At 39.2% G+C, this 19,597-nt stretch overlaps 2 long non-coding RNA genes across 7 annotated transcripts; both read left to right on the top strand.

The window, feature by feature from the left end:
• Positions 1 to 2,146: 2,146 nt before the first annotated feature.
• On the top strand, positions 2,147 to 4,575 carry LOC110884653. 6 transcript variants are annotated; one of them, XR_004869439.1, is made up of 6 exons: positions 2,147 to 2,512; positions 2,613 to 3,371; positions 3,601 to 3,726; positions 3,986 to 4,216; positions 4,306 to 4,381; positions 4,464 to 4,575. It is a non-coding gene; the product is annotated as an uncharacterized LOC110884653 (long non-coding RNA). The 6 variants fall into 6 exon arrangements; XR_002561403.2 differs by having other exon boundaries at positions 2,148 to 2,512; positions 2,613 to 2,696; positions 3,148 to 3,371; positions 3,986 to 4,381; XR_002561402.2 differs by having other exon boundaries at positions 2,148 to 2,512; positions 2,613 to 2,696; positions 3,113 to 3,371; positions 3,986 to 4,381.
• A 13,460-nt stretch (positions 4,576 to 18,035) lies between these two features.
• LOC118483000 lies at positions 18,036 to 18,692 on the top strand. The gene is made up of 3 exons (XR_004869437.1): positions 18,036 to 18,089; positions 18,392 to 18,519; positions 18,617 to 18,692. It is a non-coding gene; the product is annotated as an uncharacterized LOC118483000 (long non-coding RNA).
• The last annotated feature ends 905 nt before the right edge of the window (positions 18,693 to 19,597 follow it).

Genomic DNA, 19,597 nt, shown 5'->3' with positions numbered 1-19,597 from the left:
ACCGTTCAGAGGCAAATGTCTGACCAATTCCGATTAGAGGTCTTAACCATTCAGACTCGGTATAAATCTTAACCATTCAGAGGCAAATGTCTGAACCATTAAGTGCTGAACCAGTAAAATGTCTGAACCATTAAAAGCCTCATTAAGAGGTAAACAAACAGCCCCTAAAAGTAATATAACCATAGGGGCTAAAAACGTAATTTAATCTTTTTAATTTTATATTGCATTACATTTGCATACTTGCAAACTCATAGTCAGATTATGCTCACTACTTTAAGGTTTACTCTTCATTTCTTAATCTTACACGCAAATCATGTTTTTTTATTCTATTGGGCAATTTGGAAATATACATATGTAAGCCTCGCACACCAGGATTTTTTTTAATAAAAACATGAAAAAAATAGCTATTGTGCAATTTGTTTCTAATAACAATTGGCAAATACCATAAAAAAAACTAACGTGTAAAACTTTTTAACAGTTTTTGCATATAAAATATCAATATATTATCAGTTATTTATTATCTTATGAATCATTTGCAAATAAAAACAACATATTATTGCTCTTTTAACATAAACCATCAAAAGATTCAAAGTTCCACAAAAGGACTTATTAACAAAAGACTAGTTTCCCGAGGCTTTGCATCTTATATCTCATCAAGGATGAGATATATGGACCAAACCCTCCAAAATGGATGATATCTAAACTTGACATTCACTGCTTGAAAATGACAATAGCGCCAAAGATCCATCTACTTGCCTGAAATACATATAAGTTGAAAAACATCAACAAAAGTTGAGCGAGTTCATGTGTTTTATTTATATGCGCATCAAATGAATCTCAAAAACATTTGAAAGTTTAGGTGTAAGTAGGTATGTAAAGCGTCTATTGTAACGCTCCGCTTTTTCGTAACTTTCTTTAATTAGAAAGCTTGCCTCATAATCCTATTTTTGGAAACATTGCTTCTCTTGTAATCGTATTTCGTTTCAAGCCATTGTAAATCCAAGACTTCGATCGCAATAAAATTAACCGTTTATGTGAATTATACATTGCTTATACATGCTTGATGCACTTGATACATTTTTATACCTTAGATTACCTTATCTTATACCATCTAAAACCCAACCATATGATATTACACTTGTTTAATTAGCTGATTATATATTCTAGTTACTTAACGTAACATAATTATGCCAATTGTATGTCTTATATGTCAACAAGAAAGGAAAAAAAATACCAAACCACCTTGCGGCTGCAAGGTGTAAGGTATGTGGCTTTTTTTTTAAATATGTGACATACTCCACTAGGGGATGGTTCAAACGAAAACCACTTTTATTGTGAAAACTCAAAACTAACTAAAAAAAGCCTAAAAAAACACACCAAAAATTTTTATTTTTTTTTCAATTTTTTTTATAAAAAATCGCAGGTTTTTGTATATAAAAAAACTTTTTTTCAAAAAAAAAATTGTATTACACATGTGTATGTGTACTACACATGTGTATTACACATGTGCACTACAAAAAAAAGAATTTTTTTTTTGAAAAATTTTTTTATATAGTAAAAGTAGCGAAAATTATTATGCAAAAAAAAAAAAAAAAACTTTTGGTATGTTTTTTGGCTTTTTTAATTAGTTTTCGAGTTTTCACAATAACTAATGGTTTTCATTTGAAACTTCCCCTAATCCACTATCATGCATATTGTTATGTCTAAACAAGAGAAGAGAAAAAAAAAAGTTATATGTTGGCAGCGAACGGACATAGCAGCCATTTAAAGTTCTTTTTTTTTTGAATTATTAACACCCAAGTTCACTGGCAGCGAACGGACATAGCAGTCATTTAAAGTTTTTTTTTCTTTGAATTATTAACACCCAAGTTCACAACATATGTATTTGTCAGTTTGTTTTAATTAATTACCACCTCCCCTTTGTCACAAGTATATCCTACAATGAATTAAGAAAAATCTATACAACCTAATAAAAGCCTTAACTAGGGGACACATGTCACCCATGTAGAGCCTCTATTCCTCATTTTCCCGCCAAAAGTTAAGTTACGGTCCCTTTGTTTTCCCTGGTGTATGGGTCATACGGACCCGTTTTGTAATATGGGTCATAATCACGTGTGCCTATATATTGTTATAACCCGAATAGAAACTTCACTTCTCATATCGCATTAGGATTTTAGCTTCTTCACCACGCTTCCACCTCCCTCATTCACATTCTCTCTCCATTAAGAAACCCTAGCCTCCTCCCTGTGAATCAACCCTACGTATCTTCATCCCCAATTGCGATTGTAAGCAACATGTAAGTTTTTTTTTTTCTGAATCTTCAATGCTCTAAACCTAACTTTCTTTGATTGGAGCTTCTTCTAATCAAGAACCTTAAATTCTACATTGGCGATTCCAAATGTACGTTTTCACTATTCGATTTCATCTAATCTTCAACAATGATCTCGGGTTTCTGCATCTTCAACCTTACATCTCCCTCTCATTCGTCTCAAAATTGAATCCCTTCACCAAGGTAGGGTTCCCTTTTCTATTAGTCAATTCTTGATTCTTGATTATATTTCTTCTTATTTTCTTACAAACTTTCTAATTAAACCCTAATCATTCTCCAATAGGTTCCACTCTGATTGATGTTGCGGTTGTTTGTTGCCGTTGCTGGTGATTCACAACCGTCGTTGCCGCTCTTTTGGTGTTCAATGGTGGTATTAATGTGGATTTTGTGTTATTAGTTTGTTCGATTTGATTCTATTTCCCTTGATTAATCTAGGGTTTTCGAGATTTGTGATCATTATCTTATTTTACTGTAAATTCGTTTATTATTTATTCCATACAGTTTAACATATTTGTTCGTTATATATATATATATATATATATATATATATATATATATATATATATATAGTTATTAAAGAAATATAGGTATCATTGTGTTTTAGATCAATAGGTATTATTGTGTTAAAAAATGTCGTTTTAGATTATATTGTGTATAGATTTTTTTCCAGATTAATTTTTTGCTACTATTTCAAAAAAAAATATTGTTTTCATATTTTATCTTTTATTATGTCTTAATCAATTGTTGTATAAAGATGTTTAATGTTATTATTTTGTTATTTAGTTTGAATGAAGTAATAGGATGCACGAACAATGCAGGTCTCTGATCCAAACCACTCAGGTGTGTTCAGCCTCTCTAGCCATAGATAAGTTAGGATGAATCTTCCTCTGGTGGTGTCGGGTAAGGTGTACAATCGATGATAGTGGGATGTTGTGTTGATATCGGTGCAAAACAAAATGAAACGCCACACGGGTTTCGATCAGAAATTTGGTGACCCCTACGAGCTGCGTGTTTCATTTCAAAGTTAATTGGTGAACGGAAGGTACATGTCTGTGTGTTAACTTGAGTATATGTACATTTTATCTTATATAATTATTATACAATATTCAGTTGGTGCAATCTTTTTCATATTGGTTCTTAATTATGTTTTCTGTGTCGATTTTGACCAAAATATAACGAATTATGTGTTGGTGGATGATATATATATATATATTTTTGACTATGAATTGAATTGTTTGTTAATGTGAGATTGATTTTGTTTACATTTTCAGTATACTCCTGAGCATTTAGTAAGGAGAAAATTATTGTAGATGGAAATTGTGATTTGGCAATGAGGCAGCTTGCCAGTATTGGCTTTAAGAATTTTATAGCTATAAAGTGGACACCTCATGATCCAGGTACTTGCCCCCTCTCAAATAAACTTTGAGCTGAAACTATGTAACTTCATTGAAACAGAACGATGTCATACGATCGCCTGAATATACACAGTTGCTTTAGCTGTTGTTTCTATTGCCTATTGTCTCTCTCAATATGTTGTATTTGTATGATAAAGCATCAATTCTATAGCTATAAACTGCGTACAAGTTACATACAAAGATTTGGTGTTGCCAGACCATCAATTAAAAGTAATTTTTGGCGTCATGTTTGTGCTTACAGGAGATGAATATTGCGACGTGGGAAGCGGAAATGATGGACATAGGATAAGAGTGAGTCCACGTGTCTCCACTGGCCGGAGAGTGGTGGTGAAGAAGTGGCCACATGGTGATGCTGATGCGTTTTTTGAATGGTGTTAAGAAGCTTCAGAAAAGGAGAAGATTTGGAAGAAATGAATTCAGTTCTTTTAGTATATGTGATGCTCAGAAGAGATTCAGAAACATATGCTTATAGGTTGTTTATGCTTTTGTGCTTTATTTGAAGCTAACTGGTTGTTTAGTTTGCTTATGGATAGTTATGTAAAGGGATTTGTTTGTGTTTAGAATAGTAGCATTATTGGATAAAAATTAAGAAGCAGTTTCAGTTGCCAGTTGATTGAAAGTTCGGTTCTTTTCAAGGGTATGATCACATCTTAATTGTACTTTCTACGGTATGATCAACATCTTAATTGTACTGAACTTATTTTTAATGTCTGTTGCAGGCCAATTCACATTATTTCGCTATCATTTCACATGTGTTTTTTCATTCTAATATCAGTTTGTTATTTTTAGATGATGAAAGCTTTTTATATGATAATTATAGCTCCTTTTTATCATCGCTTAAAAATGTAGTATACTTTAACAACTGGAAATAAGATGGTTACATGTTATGGAAGGTTGGTGATATTGAAGGTGATCTTCTATCATCTAAACGACTAATAAGATCTTTCTCTGATGCTTTTCAAGATATGGCAAAAGATGAACTTTCATTCTATACTTCAGATCCCAACAATGCACAGTCATCCTATGTCAGTCCTTTCCAATATGCTCAGTAGTTAATTTGGTTTTTGGTCATAAATACCATAATTTATTAAATATTTTCTAGGAAGATCCATTAATCAAATGATTATTATTATCTTCTCTCTTTCTGTTCTTAATGATTCAGAAAAGATTCTCATTTACTTTGAAGGACTCTTTCATTAATGTTAACCCTTTGAAACACTTCTTCTATAGTTTAAGTATCATAGTTATCGACAACGAGCATAGCGCCCGCTATAGCGAATAGCGTAGCGATGCGATGCTATGCCGCTATGTGATTGTTAGCACCTAAAAAGCGAGGAAATAGCGGCAAATTAGTTTTTTCTTTTTAGAAAATACATGTAGCGACTGAAAAAATAAGCATATTCGTAGGGTTTTTTGTTATAAGATTGAAAATAGAAGCATATATCTTCCATATTTATCGGAGTTTTCATAAAATATACATGTGAAATATTTATAAAAAATTATTCTATTGTATCGCTAAACTTGAACTTATTCCCAATTTGAAACTGTAAAATTGTCTACGTTGTCGTTGTTATATATTATTTAGGCCATTAGAAAAGCTATAATTAACTTTTATCGTTTTGGTTTTTAGGAGAAACAGTGGTTTCTCTGGGGTAGCCTTAGTCTAGCAAGGCGTTATAAGGTAGATCTAAAGGATTTTTTATTATTTATAACAATGCAGTATATATGTTCATCAGTTATTAGTTTATATTTTTTCCACTTAAATTAAAATGAGCTGGTTTATTGTTTGTAATGTTTAGACACCATCATCACGGCAGATGGCAAGGTTGGATTGGCCGCGTAGCTGGGAACAATGATCATTACTTGGGGAAATTCAGTAAGTTAATTTATAAAATTATGTCAATAACCAATAGACAAATATGAATCCTTTTAAATAAACAGTGTCATGGCAGGCCCTAAAATCTATGAAAATCTTGACCTTTAAGATGAACAAAGGTAATGATTTTGTCAACAAAAGAAGCCATTTAAAAATATTAAGTCATTTATCGTTTGTAGTATTTTCTATCCGCTTGGCTGGCACCACGACTGCCGTTGTTGAGGACTTCCTAGGGGCGTGTGCAAGTACTTTCATCTTGGTTTAATGATTCGGTTCAGGCCAGATGTCACCGGTTTTGTTTCTCCAAGTATGTAAAATTTGAAATGTTAATGATACATGCAGTTGCGAGTGGTAACCGGTAACTGTTGGACCTTATGAAATTTTGTATCTGAGATGAACAAGATAGATGTTTTCTTAATATTGTTGTAATGCAAATATTTGATGACATGCCTTATTAGTTATTGATGTTAAGATTATTAATTATTGATATTGTCCATCGATGGTTGTGTTACGTGTGAATTATATGTTGAATGTTATTGTTTTGATGGTAATTAACATGTTGTAGGTTATTGTCACACCCCCAAAATCCACCCGCGGAATACCACCGCTCGGGAGCGTGACTGACCAGGATCAAGCCATCAATCATATCAAACCATAGCAATTAATAATAGAAGTAGTTAATATAAGTCACCATGACATGATTGATGTTTCAAAAACCAAACACTGTTTTAAGTAGCGGAAGCATAGTAAAGTAAATCCAAATAGTTTTTACAAGTTATGAGTTCAACATCATTACGATCCATCTGCCCACAACGACCTGCTCTTCCCTGTGCAAGCTCCAAGTATACCTAAGGTCCTGCAAGGCATGCAGCAAATAATCAACAAACTAGTTGAGCGAGTTCACAGAAAGTAAGTTCATAACATGCATAAGTATAGCTAGTGGGGGCTTCCCATACTAGTGTGTACTAAAGGTGGGGGCTTCCCATGTTCATCCTGGTTAATGAGGGCTTCTCATTAACGGTACTTACTAGACTAACTTCCGACCATGTGTTCTTCTTTACCGAGAACAGGAAAACGTACAGGGTCACGTAGGCTTTACGTGACGTGCCCTTCCCCGAGGACAGTGGTACGCGTGGGGGCTACGTAGGCTTTACGCAGCGTGGCCTTCCGACCTGGAAGCCAGTGAATGGTATTGGGTTACGTAGGCTTTACGTAACGTGTCCTCCCGACCCGGGAGACATATGGCAAATATACTGGGTTACGTAGGCTTTACGTAACGTGTCCTGACTAACCTGAGGACGATGGTCTATAGTCTGGTATATGCGTAAGTACGAGTAATCATTCCAAATTCAACATATCCAACCCAATTCCCAACCCGGGAATCCCATGCCTTGGCTGTGTGAACTCACCTTGGTTTGCTCGGCAGATACACAGAAAGTACAAGTAGCAAGTAAATGATCACTCACGTCCTATCATGGTTATTATACGAGTCAGGTTCGTATATAGCACGTATATAGTAATCACGTATAGTCATGGCAACCATGTACGCACGTAAACAGATAAGACATAGCATGTGAGGATCCAATTGTTCTAAGTCCATTCATACCCGGCCCAATGACATAAGCAGCCCAATAACAAAACAATCCAGATTCTCAATCGGCCCAAATAGCAAACACATACAAGTCCATTAATAAACAGTCCACAATTCAAATCGTTGGGCTCAATAGATTGGGCCCGTGACAGTGAAGGCCCAACGGTGTGCGTGTAAAGGGTGGTCTCGAGTCGCAACGGAGATCTCGAGTCGCAACCGGAGATTACGAGTTGCAACTGCTGGTTGCGAGTCGAAATGGTGATCTCGGTTCATCATGGCCTGGTTACGAGTCGCAACGGGACTCGCAACCGTGGTTCCGGCTTGTGCTGTTCGTGGTCTCGAGTGGGGTTCCGACTCGCAACGAGTGATGCCGAGTCGCAACCGCGTGTGTAACTGGTTTCCATAATTCCTGCATTGACTATTCCGTGATTCTAGCAAACATCTACGGCAGTTTCGAAATCAGATCGATCACAGAAATTTATCATCAGTTAATTCAGATTTCATGCATATTCATAACAATTCAAGAACATCAAAAACGTGAACTGCATTCATATGAACAATAATCTATTTCTATGAACATGTAACCGTGACTAATTACCTAGCCCAAAACTTAGCATATCCACAAGTTAACATCCGAATCCTATAGCATAACAACAGATTTCATCGAGTTTCATCCGATCCGTATGAACATGTTAACAATCCGAAACACATATTAACATTTGATTTATAACAAAGCACACATGTAAACCGGTTCTATCCCAATCAACCATACTATCATCATCCGAATTACATCATGTAATGTTCAAGAATCATATAAAATCATCAAATACAATCAAATAACAATGTACACTAACCGGTTGAAATCAAAGAGAGGGTGAGCCGAGAAGTGTTGTTCGCCGTCGGGTTCCAAGTAAACGAGAGAGGGAGAGCAAAGCTTCTAGGGTTTGTGTGTGTGTTCTTGTGTTGTAACAAATGAGAGGAAAACAAGACCCTTAGTTTTGGTATAGTGGTTGCGAGTGGGGAGTGGGCCGAGCCCACTCGGTTGTCTAATGGTCCGCGTACAAGGTGTGGCCCAAAGGGCTTTGTGTGGCCGGTTTGTAGTGTTGTGCGGATCGGGTTTGGCTCGATAAAGATAAACATAACACACACACATAAAAAGCACATAATATCATAACATTCATTAGTCCGAAAATATCACATAAGCACGTAACGTTACATCACAGCAAGTCTAAAGTTCGAGTTGTCACATTATCCCCAACCAATTGGAAATTTCGTCCCGAAATTTGGTATGCACTCACTGAGGAAGCTAGGTAAACTGTACTGTTCACTGATTTTCCTGGGGTGTCACATCCTCCCCCCGTTGATCTGGAATTTCGTCCCGAAATTCCGAAGTAGTAGCTTCAGCCTCAGTAGTGGTTGCCTTGTTCCCGAATAACTGGGGGTACTTTTCTGTCATCCTGTCTTCGCGTTCCCAGGTGTACTCTGGGCCACGTTTGGAGTTCCAACGAACTCGGACAAGAGGGATTCTCTTGTGTTTGAGGACCTTCACATCCCGGTCCGTGATTTCAACTGGTTCCTCGACGAACTGCAACCGCTCGTCGATAGTGAGTTCCTTAAAAGGAATGATGAGTGTTTCGTCTGATAGGCACTTCTTTAAGTTCGATACATGAAAGACATTGTGAACTGCCCCGAGTTCAGCTGGTAGTTTCAACTTGTAGGCTACCTTGCCAATCTTTTCTATGATTTCGAATGGTCCGACGTACCGCGGATTCAGTTTACCCCGTTTGCCAAAACGAACCACACCCTTCCAGGGTGAGACTTTCAATAAAACCCGGTCCCCGACCTCAAATTCCAATGGCTTTCTACGCTTATCCGCGTAGGCTTTCTGACGGTCGCGTGCTGCCGCCATGCGTTGTCGTATTTGTGCAATCTTTTCTGTGGCGTCCACAACAATCTCTGGACCCGTGATCTGACTATCTCCCACCTCTGCCCAACAGAGAGGTGACCGGCATTTACGCCCGTACAATGCCTCGAATGGAGCGGCTTGAATGCTGGTATGGTAACTGTTATTGTAAGAAAACTCCACCAAAGGGAGGTGCTTTTCCCAGCCGTTGCCGAAATCGATAACGCATGCCCGAAGCATGTCTTCGAGAGTTTGGATCGTACGCTCAGACTGCCCATCCGTCTGAGGGTGGTATGCTGTGCTCATGTGTAATCGTGAGCCGAAAGATTTATGCATTGCTTGCCAAAGTTCTGACGTGAATCGTGCATCGCGATCCGAAATGATAGATGTGGGCACCCCGTGCCTCGAGACAACTTCTTTAAGATATACGTCTGCGAGAGTGGAGAACTTATCCGTTTCCTTAATCGGCAGGAAGTGTGCAGACTTGGTGAGTCGATCAACTATGACCCATATCGTATCGTTCCCACGCTGGGATCTAGGTAGGCCTGTAACGAAATCCATGGAAATTTCTTCCCACTTCCACTGAGGTATCTTAGGCTGCTGAAGTAGGCCAGCTGGTTTCTGATATTCGACCTTGACTCTCGCACAGGTCAAGCACTTTCCAACGTACGTAGCAATGTGGGCCTTCATACTAGGCCACCAATAAGTAGTGCTGATGTCGTGGTACATTTTATCCGACCCTGGATGTACCGAGTAGCGAGACTTGTGAGCTTCATCCATAACAAGTTCGCGTAAACCGCCATAAAGTGGGACCCAAATCCGGCCCGTTACGTAATAGGCGCCGTCTTCCTTCTGTTCCATTTGTTGTCGTGAGCCGCGTAAGGCTTCAGCCTTGACGTTTTCGGGCTTCAGTGCTTCTGTCTGAACAGCTCGTATCTGAGCAGGAAGGCTAGACTGAATCGTAAGCTGTAGCGCTCGCACGCGCCGTGGCAAAGTGTCTTTTCGACTAAGGGCATCAGCCACAACATTGGCTTTGCCTGGATGGTACTTGATAGCGCATTCATAATCGTTTAGTAATTCGACCCATCGCCGTTGACGCATGTTCAAATCCTTCTGCTTAAGGATATGCTCGAGACTCCTGTGATCGGTGTAAATCGTGCACCTGGTACCGTACAGGTAGTGTCGCCATATCTTAAGCGCGAAAACAACAGCTCCCAGCTCTAAATCGTGCGTCGTGTAGTTGCGTTCATGAATCTTGAGTTGACGAGAGGCGTAAGCAATAACCTTGTCGCGCTGCATTAACACACATCCCAGTCCCCGAATGGATGCATCACAATAAACCACGAAGTCATCTGTGCCCTCTGGCAATGAGAGGATAGGTGCACTGCAAAGTCTATCCTTTAGGTGCTGAAAAGCAGTCTCCTGGGGCTCTCCCCAGCGATAGGTAACACCCTTCTGTGTCAGTAACGTAAGCGGCTGAGCAATCTTCGAGAAATCCCTGATAAACCGTCTGTAGTAACCTGCCAGACCCAAGAATTGGCGTATTTCTGTCGGTGTACGCGGTGCAGGCCAGTTCCTGATCGAATCTACCTTGGATGGATCGACATGGATCCCATCCTTGTTCACCACGTGGCCTAAGAAGTGGACTTCACGAAGCCAGAAGTCGCATTTAGAAAACTTAGCGTACAGCTGTTCCTTCCGAAGGAGTTCCAAAATCAGGCGAAGATGCTGCTCGTGCTCCTCCTGACTCTTGGAGTAAATCAGGATGTCGTCGATGAACACAATGACGAACTTGTCGAGATAGGGTTTGCACACCTTGTTCATAAGATCCATAAATACCGCAGGCGCGTTCGTTAACCCGAATGGCATGACGAGAAACTCGTAGTGACCGTAACGAGTTCTGAAGGCTGTCTTGGAGACGTCCTCATCCCGGACTCTCAACTGATGGTACCCAGACCTCAAGTCTATCTTCGAGTAGTAACACGACCCTTGCAATTGGTCGAATAAGTCGTCTATGCGTGGAAGAGGATAACGGTTCTTCACCGTCACCTTGTTGAGTTCACGGTAGTCGATGCACATCCTGAACGTACCGTCTTTCTTTTTCACGAAAAGTACTGGAGCTCCCCAAGGCGAAGAGCTTGGACGAATGAAACCCTTTTCCAAGAGTTCCTGCAGTTGCTTTGACAATTCCTCCAATTCCGATGGAGCTAGACGATATGGTGCGCGAGCTATGGGTGCTGCTCCTGGAGCGAGCTCGATCTGGAATTCGACCTGACGATGAGGCGGTAAGCCAGGTAAGTCTTCAGGAAACACCTGAGGGTAATCACGCACAATCGGAATATCCTCCAATTTCTTTTCCTTTGTTGATGCGTCTGTAACGAGAGCCAAAATGGCTGTGTGACCCTTACGTAAGCATTTCTGAGCCTTCAAGAAAGAGATGATGCCCACCACTGCACCACTCTTGTCGCCTTGAACTTCTAGAGGTTCCTGACCAGAACGAGGAATGCGAATAACCTTTTCGCTGCATAAGATTTCTGCCTGGTGTTGGGAAAGCCAATCCATCCCAATCACGACGTCGAAGCTACCCAAAACTATGGGAATGAGATCAATAGAGAAGGCTTGACCGGCTAGGATAAGATTACAACCCTGAACTACGTGCGTGGCTTCTAGACTTTTACCGTTAGCTAACTCTACTACATGTTTGGTGGGTAAAAGTGTTGGTGCACGTTTTAGCAGTTGACACATTTTCACAGACATATAGCTTGTATCCGCACCCGAATCAAACAAAACAGTAACATAAATATTGTCGAGGAGAAACTTACCCATAACAACGTTGGGATCGTTCACTGCGTCACCTCGACCTAGCACAAAAGCACGACCACGAGCTTCATTGCCGTTGTTGTTGTTGTTTCCACCGTTGTTGTTCCCGTTGCCCTGGTTGTTATTGTTGTTGCGGTTCTGGTTTAACTGAGGACAATCGCGTTTGAAATGACCTTCAGCCCCACACTGGAAACACCCCCGGTTTCCACGCTGTGGCTGCTGTTGCTGCTGCTGGTTCTGTGGAGCTGGTTGCTGAGGCTGCTGATTCTGATTCGCAGGCCGTGGACTCCTACAGTCTTTGGCCTCGTGACCCATCTTAAGGCACCTTTGACAGCGACCCTTGTTACATGGGCCGTGGTGATGCCTGTTGCAGTTGTGGCACCTGGGTTGACTACCCTGATATCTCCTCTGTCTGTGACCACCAGAGGATTGCTGACTGGGACTCTGATAGTGGTCGATTTTCTGTTGCTGAGCTTGTGGCTGAACGGTCGCTGAACCTTTGCTGGAATCCCCATCCCATTTTCTTTTACTGTCACCAGATGTAGCAGGAGTAACTGAGGTAGTGACATTAGCAGTAGCATTAACACGCTTGGGCAATCTATTCTGTTCCACTGCCTGATCGGTGATACGGTGAGCGAGACGCTGTATTTCCTGAATGTTTTCGAGATTAGCCGACGTCACGTGGCTCTGAATTTCTGGCGCCAATCCCTTGAGATACAACTCAATGCGCTTGTATGGAGGGTCCACCATAGTTGGACACAGAACGGCCAGCTCATTGGACCGTTTGGTATACGCTTCGATTTCCGATCCAACCATTTTCAAGTTATAAAGCTCATCTTCCAGCTTGTGTATGTCTTCCCGCGTGCAATACTCACGCTTGATGAGTTCCTTAAAGTCGTTCCATGGGGTGGCGTTAGCAGCTGCCAACCCTAAGATCTGCACTTGTGCGTTCCACCAAGTGAGCGCAATCCCTTCAAGTGTGCCAGTGGCGAACTTCACCCTGCGAGCCTCAGGGCATTCGCACATTTCGAAAACCGACTCGAGCTTTTCAAACCAGTGGAGGAGTCCAACTGCTCCCTCTGTGCCACTAAACGAGCTAGGACGACATTCCATGAAGTTCTTGAAGGTGCACCCAGGCTGCTGCTGAGCGGGTTGACCTGCTTGGGCGGCTGCAACTGCCGCAGCAATGAGAGCCTCTAGCTGGGCTTGAGTCATGTTAATTCGTGCGGCCATTGATCTTCATAGTAACAAGTAGCATACATAAGAATGGTTCGCGAGTAGGGCGATGACAGAAAAGCGTAGGCATATAGGTGTTCTCATGAAATCAAAGCATGTGTATCTAAGCGTAATGCGAGCAAAGTTCTAAACAGTTCTAGCAAACAGGCAATAAACATAAACCTTATTACCTAAGATGTCGAGTCTTGCACGTGGAGCGAAGCGTCGTTGTGGATCGTTGAGAGCACTGTTCCGGTTATAGTCCGGTTTTAATAAAACGTTTTCCCCATATTAAAACCAAGTTCTCTATAACCAATGGCTCTGATACCAATCTGTCACACCCCCAAAATCCACCCGCGGAATACCACCGCTCGGGAGCGTGACTGACCAGGATCAAGCCATCAATCATATCAAACCATAGCAATTAATAATAGAAGTAGTTAATATAAGTCACCATGACATGATTGATGTTTCAAAAACCAAACACTGTTTTAAGTAGCGGAAGCATAGTAAAGTAAATCCAAATAGTTTTTACAAGTTATGAGTTCAACATCATTACGATCCATCTGCCCACAACGACCTGCTCTTCCCTGTGCAAGCTCCAAGTATACCTAAGGTCCTGCAAGGCATGCAGCAAATAATCAACAAACTAGTTGAGCGAGTTCACAGAAAGTAAGTTCATAACATGCATAAGTATAGCTAGTGGGGGCTTCCCATACTAGTGTGTACTAAAGGTGGGGGCTTCCCATGTTCATCCTGGTTAATGAGGGCTTCTCATTAACGGTACTTACTAGACTAACTTCCGACCATGTGTTCTTCTTTACCGAGAACAGGAAAACGTACAGGGTCACGTAGGCTTTACGTGACGTGCCCTTCCCCGAGGACAGTGGTACGCGTGGGGGCTACGTAGGCTTTACGCAGCGTGGCCTTCCGACCTGGAAGCCAGTGAATGGTATTGGGTTACGTAGGCTTTACGTAACGTGTCCTCCCGACCCGGGAGACATATGGCAAATATACTGGGTTACGTAGGCTTTACGTAACGTGTCCTGACTAACCTGAGGACGATGGTCTATAGTCTGGTATATGCGTAAGTACGAGTAATCATTCCAAATTCAACATATCCAACCCAATTCCCAACCCGGGAATCCCATGCCTTGGCTGTGTGAACTCACCTTGGTTTGCTCGGCAGATACACAGAAAGTACAAGTAGCAAGTAAATGATCACTCACGTCCTATCATGGTTATTATACGAGTCAGGTTCGTATATAGCACGTATATAGTAATCACGTATAGTCATGGCAACCATGTACGCACGTAAACAGATAAGACATAGCATGTGAGGATCCAATTGTTCTAAGTCCATTCATACCCGGCCCAATGACATAAGCAGCCCAATAACAAAACAATCCAGATTCTCAATCGGCCCAAATAGCAAACACATACAAGTCCATTAATAAACAGTCCACAATTCAAATCGTTGGGCTCAATAGATTGGGCCCGTGACAGTGAAGGCCCAACGGTGTGCGTGTAAAGGGTGGTCTCGAGTCGCAACGGAGATCTCGAGTCGCAACCGGAGATTACGAGTTGCAACTGCTGGTTGCGAGTCGAAATGGTGATCTCGGTTCATCATGGCCTGGTTACGAGTCGCAACGGGACTCGCAACCGTGGTTCCGGCTTGTGCTGTTCGTGGTCTCGAGTGGGGTTCCGACTCGCAACGAGTGATGCCGAGTCGCAACCGCGTGTGTAACTGGTTTCCATAATTCCTGCATTGACTATTCCGTGATTCTAGCAAACATCTACGGCAGTTTCGAAATCAGATCGATCACAGAAATTTATCATCAGTTAATTCAGATTTCATGCATATTCATAACAATTCAAGAACATCAAAAACGTGAACTGCATTCATATGAACAATAATCTATTTCTATGAACATGTAACCGTGACTAATTACCTAGCCCAAAACTTAGCATATCCACAAGTTAACATCCGAATCCTATAGCATAACAACAGATTTCATCGAGTTTCATCCGATCCGTATGAACATGTTAACAATCCGAAACACATATTAACATTTGATTTATAACAAAGCACACATGTAAACCGGTTCTATCCCAATCAACCATACTATCATCATCCGAATTACATCATGTAATGTTCAAGAATCATATAAAATCATCAAATACAATCAAATAACAATGTACACTAACCGGTTGAAATCAAAGAGAGGGTGAGCCGAGAAGTGTTGTTCGCCGTCGGGTTCCAAGTAAACGAGAGAGGGAGAGCAAAGCTTCTAGGGTTTGTGTGTGTGTTCTTGTGTTGTAACAAATGAGAGGAAAACAAGACCCTTAGTTTTGGTATAGTGGTTGCGAGTGGGGAGTGGGCCGAGCCCACTCGGTTGTCTAATGGTCCGCGTACAAGGTGTGGCCCAAAGGGCTTTGTGTGGCCGGTTTGTAGTGTTGTGCGGATCGGGTTTGGCTCGATAAAGATAAACATAACACACACACATAAAAAGCACATAATATCATAACATTCATTAGTCCGAAAATATCACATAAGCACGTAACGTTACATCACAGCAAGTCTAAAGTTCGAGTTGTCACAGTTATTGTTTGGATGGTAACAAGTGTTACAAGTAGGCAACTTGGACATTCCAGCATTAGTGAATGTTTGTATAGCCCGTTGTTAAGATTTGCTTATATAGCTGCAAAATAGTTGTGAATTTGAGTTTGTAGTTGCATATCTCTTTTTCAACAAATCCTTGTTATTTTACCAAATATTTGAGGTTCTCATTTATGAATTTAACTTTATAAATCTCCCGTCATTTTACGCTTATCTTATTTCAGAGATAGGGTTGCTTCATATTTAAAACTCAAACCAACAAGACGTATTATTTTGTCCAACCCGCGAGGTTCGCGGGTATTAGCACTACTTGTTAATAGGAGTAGGAAATTAAATACATATGTGTAGAGAATGTGATGAAATGATTAGTTATTTGTATTAAAAAATGAATGTACACAAAAAAAAATATTATTTTGGCATGTAAAAGATTAATGGCTGGAGATGTAGTTGCCTTGGGCTAAAGTCTCATAAGTCAAAACTCAAATATAATCTTAATGTAAATCTTATGTTTTGGTGTGGAATATTGGTTGTGCTTGACTAATAAAAAGAGTAAAATTTTAGCAGACAAATAAGAAACGCTGCAACTATGGTCGTTCATAGGAGTTTTTGTTTATTTTTTATCTATCATATTTATGTTAAAGGCCGTCTTTTAAAGTTATAGGTAGCATGAATGTTGGAAAATAGGTGGTACTCATGGTGTTTTTAAAGTATACTACAAGGGAGAAGGTGGAGAGTGATATGTAACTGTACGTCGCTAACTTTCTTTTGCATCTATATAAAAAGATTATAACCATTTGTTGGTCATATATTCATCTAGCTCAATTACGTAAATTGGGTTTTATCATATATTGATTATATGTTCATCTAACTCGATTTCATAAATTAGGGTTTATTAAACTATTTTTTATATGTGGCGTTTTTAAGAGTTAAAAGTATGAAAGGTTAAAACTGTTACCAAAAGTACAAACATATCATTTCTTAACACCGTGAAATTCGCGGGTATTAGCACTAGTAATAATAATAAAAAGATGAAGGACAGCTCCGGCCGCAAGTCCCTTATGGCTGATTTGGTTTTGTTTTTGTTTTTTTTTATCTTAACCTCCAACCACATCTACATATATCTATACGTTCTATAAAAGGAGAAATCCAAGTGACTTAAGAAAAGCTGATGTGTCAGCAGGAGAGGGTGTCCAACAAGGCTTTTCTTATCTCATTATTACATCATAAAGCCTAATATTAAAAGATTTTAAAATTCAAAGTTGGCCCACATCAAACCACTGCCTTGTGTATTTTCAAATTTTAAAGGTCTGACCCATATTCTAAAGGGCAACCACTGCCCATCTACGAGAAAGTAGCAGCTGGTTCCTTTGGCAAATGTATACTTAGCAGCAGCAGATGTTGTTATCTTCTGTAATACTTTTAGATCAGCAGATGTTTAACGCTAATTACCGAGAAATTCAAATTTAAATATGCATGGGAATAAGTAATTAGCAATTAATGCATGTCACTCAGATTCAAACTCTTGTCAATCATCCTTCTTATATAAGGTTTTTCTTCTCATTTCCCTCTTCATATTTCATCACGCTTTCATCTTCTCTGATTTGAAATTTGAAATTTAATCACAACCCGAATTCCGAGTTAGAAGCATGTCAATATCAGTTGACAGTAATAATCTTAGTATTGTTAACGATTTGAATCCTGCTAAGGATATGTGGAACATGAAGGCGAGAATTATACGAAAATGGAATCAGGGTTACAAAATGGAGATCATCTTCATTGATGAGAAGGTAATTTATATCTCTGCTTTTCCATTTTATTTTAGAAAATGTAGTGTTGTATGCTAAAAACATAATTTCTTTAAATGTTCTTCAAGGTGCTAAGATTCAAGGAGGTATTAAGAGTCATCTGCTACCTGTTTTTGATGGGCAGCTGCAAGAAGATGCTGTTGTGATTCTTTCGAAGTTTGGTGTTGGTGAGAATAAAGATTTATATAAAGTAGTAGTGCAGCCTTATAAAATCAACTTTTATAGATGCACAACTGTTACTCGTGTGAGAGATTGGCAAGGTGTTGAGTATGGTTTCAATTTCAGAGCTTATGAAGATATTCTTCAAAGAGAGGCATTAAACGCTTTGAGTGTTGGTAATGTATATTTTTGTAATCATATCTTGCTTGTATAATATTAGAGAGTTTTACTTATATTATTGTATAATATGATCATGTAGATGTTGTTGGATCTGTGATTTCTTGTGGAGATCTTGAAATCTTTGATCGACCTCCAAAGGAGACTAAGAAGATGAATTTCGATATTGAAGATTTGGAGTAAGTTGTTGTTTATTTGTTCAGTCATGTAGTGATCATAAAATGTATTTAATGATGTTAATAAATAAGATGAAGAATGTTTGTATTTAATGTGGGATCATGTAATGGTAATAAATGAGGTTTATATTGTTTGTATGTAACGCTGAATCATGGTAATAAATGAGGTCTACAGTTTATTCTTAGTGAATATAGTACTGAAATTGAAACCATTTGCTACTTTAATAAATGTTATAGTTTTCCTGATTTATTTTCTGTTTTTATTCATTCAATGTTGTTTTGATATGAATATTCTTTTCATGTAGTGGTAAGGTTTTGCGGTGTACTGTGTGGAATGATTATGCTCTGCAGATTAAGGACTTCATTTCTAAAGTCCCACCTCATGAGCATGTGATGGCTGTTATACAGCATGGAAAGTGTAAGGAATGGAAAGGTATTTTTGTTACTTTCTACAAATCATAACTATACTGTTTATTTCTGGCAATATAAAGACAGGTATACATTGAATATCTATATACTTTTCCGTGTAGGTGAATATACTGTTCAAAGTGACAAGTTTGCAACACGTATTTTTCTGAATCAAGAAATTGATGAAGTTGATGAACTAAGGGTGAGGTAATTGTTAATATAATTTCTATTATATATAGATGGTAAAGTCAAATACTTGGTTTCATGTCATTTGTATACTAATTCTAATCATTTGTGGTATTCAAAAGGCATATATTGAAGTTTGGACAAGGGAGTAGTTCTACTTCTCAGACAATACTATCGTCTCAGAGTATTTTTCCATTACATAAAGAATTTGTAACTGAAGGTGTGAAGAAACATGTTGATGAGATTAGCGAGATAGAAAAGGTTTCACTTCTTTGTATATAGTTTGGTCATTTGTTTGGTTTGTCACCTGCGTGTTTCTACACGAAGTGTGTTGTGTTTTTACAGGAAATGTCTTGTGTTGTGGTTGCAACAATTAAGATTGTGTAAGAAGAGTATGGTTGGCTTTATGCTGCCTGTCGTAAGTGTTTCAAGAAGGTGATGGGTAAAAGTGAATACTTGCAGAATGTTGAGAATGTTTCAGATGATATTCTTCGATTGCCTGCAACTTCTTTGGTTTGTATTAGATGTCACACTGAATGTACATCGATCACCATAAAGTAAGCAATGATGATTATTTAGAGTTATATTTATATAAGTAACATTCTAAGACTCATATTTGAATATAGTTTTGCAGTTTACTTAGTTAGTTGTGTATATTTCAGGTTCAAGGTACAAGTGCGGGTGCAGGATGAGAGTGGTAGTGTTTCTTTTGTTATGTTTGATAGAGATGTTTAGAAGCTTCTTGGATTAGTGGCGAGTGACATAAGAGAGAGGCAGGTTAAGGCCAATGATATTGGATTCCCTCATGAGATATTTCGATTGGTTGATAAGAAGGCTGCTTTTAAGATTGATGTTTCAGAGTTCAATCTTAAAAATGACTATCGTGTTTATACTGTGCAAAAAACAACTGAGGATCC

Source organism: Helianthus annuus, chromosome 10 (assembly GCF_002127325.2).
Source record: "Helianthus annuus cultivar XRQ/B chromosome 10, HanXRQr2.0-SUNRISE, whole genome shotgun sequence".
Classification (NCBI taxonomy): domain Eukaryota; kingdom Viridiplantae; phylum Streptophyta; class Magnoliopsida; order Asterales; family Asteraceae; genus Helianthus; species Helianthus annuus.
The sequence above is the reverse complement of the archived record's forward strand: the minus strand, read 5'-3'. Positions and strand labels throughout refer to the sequence as shown.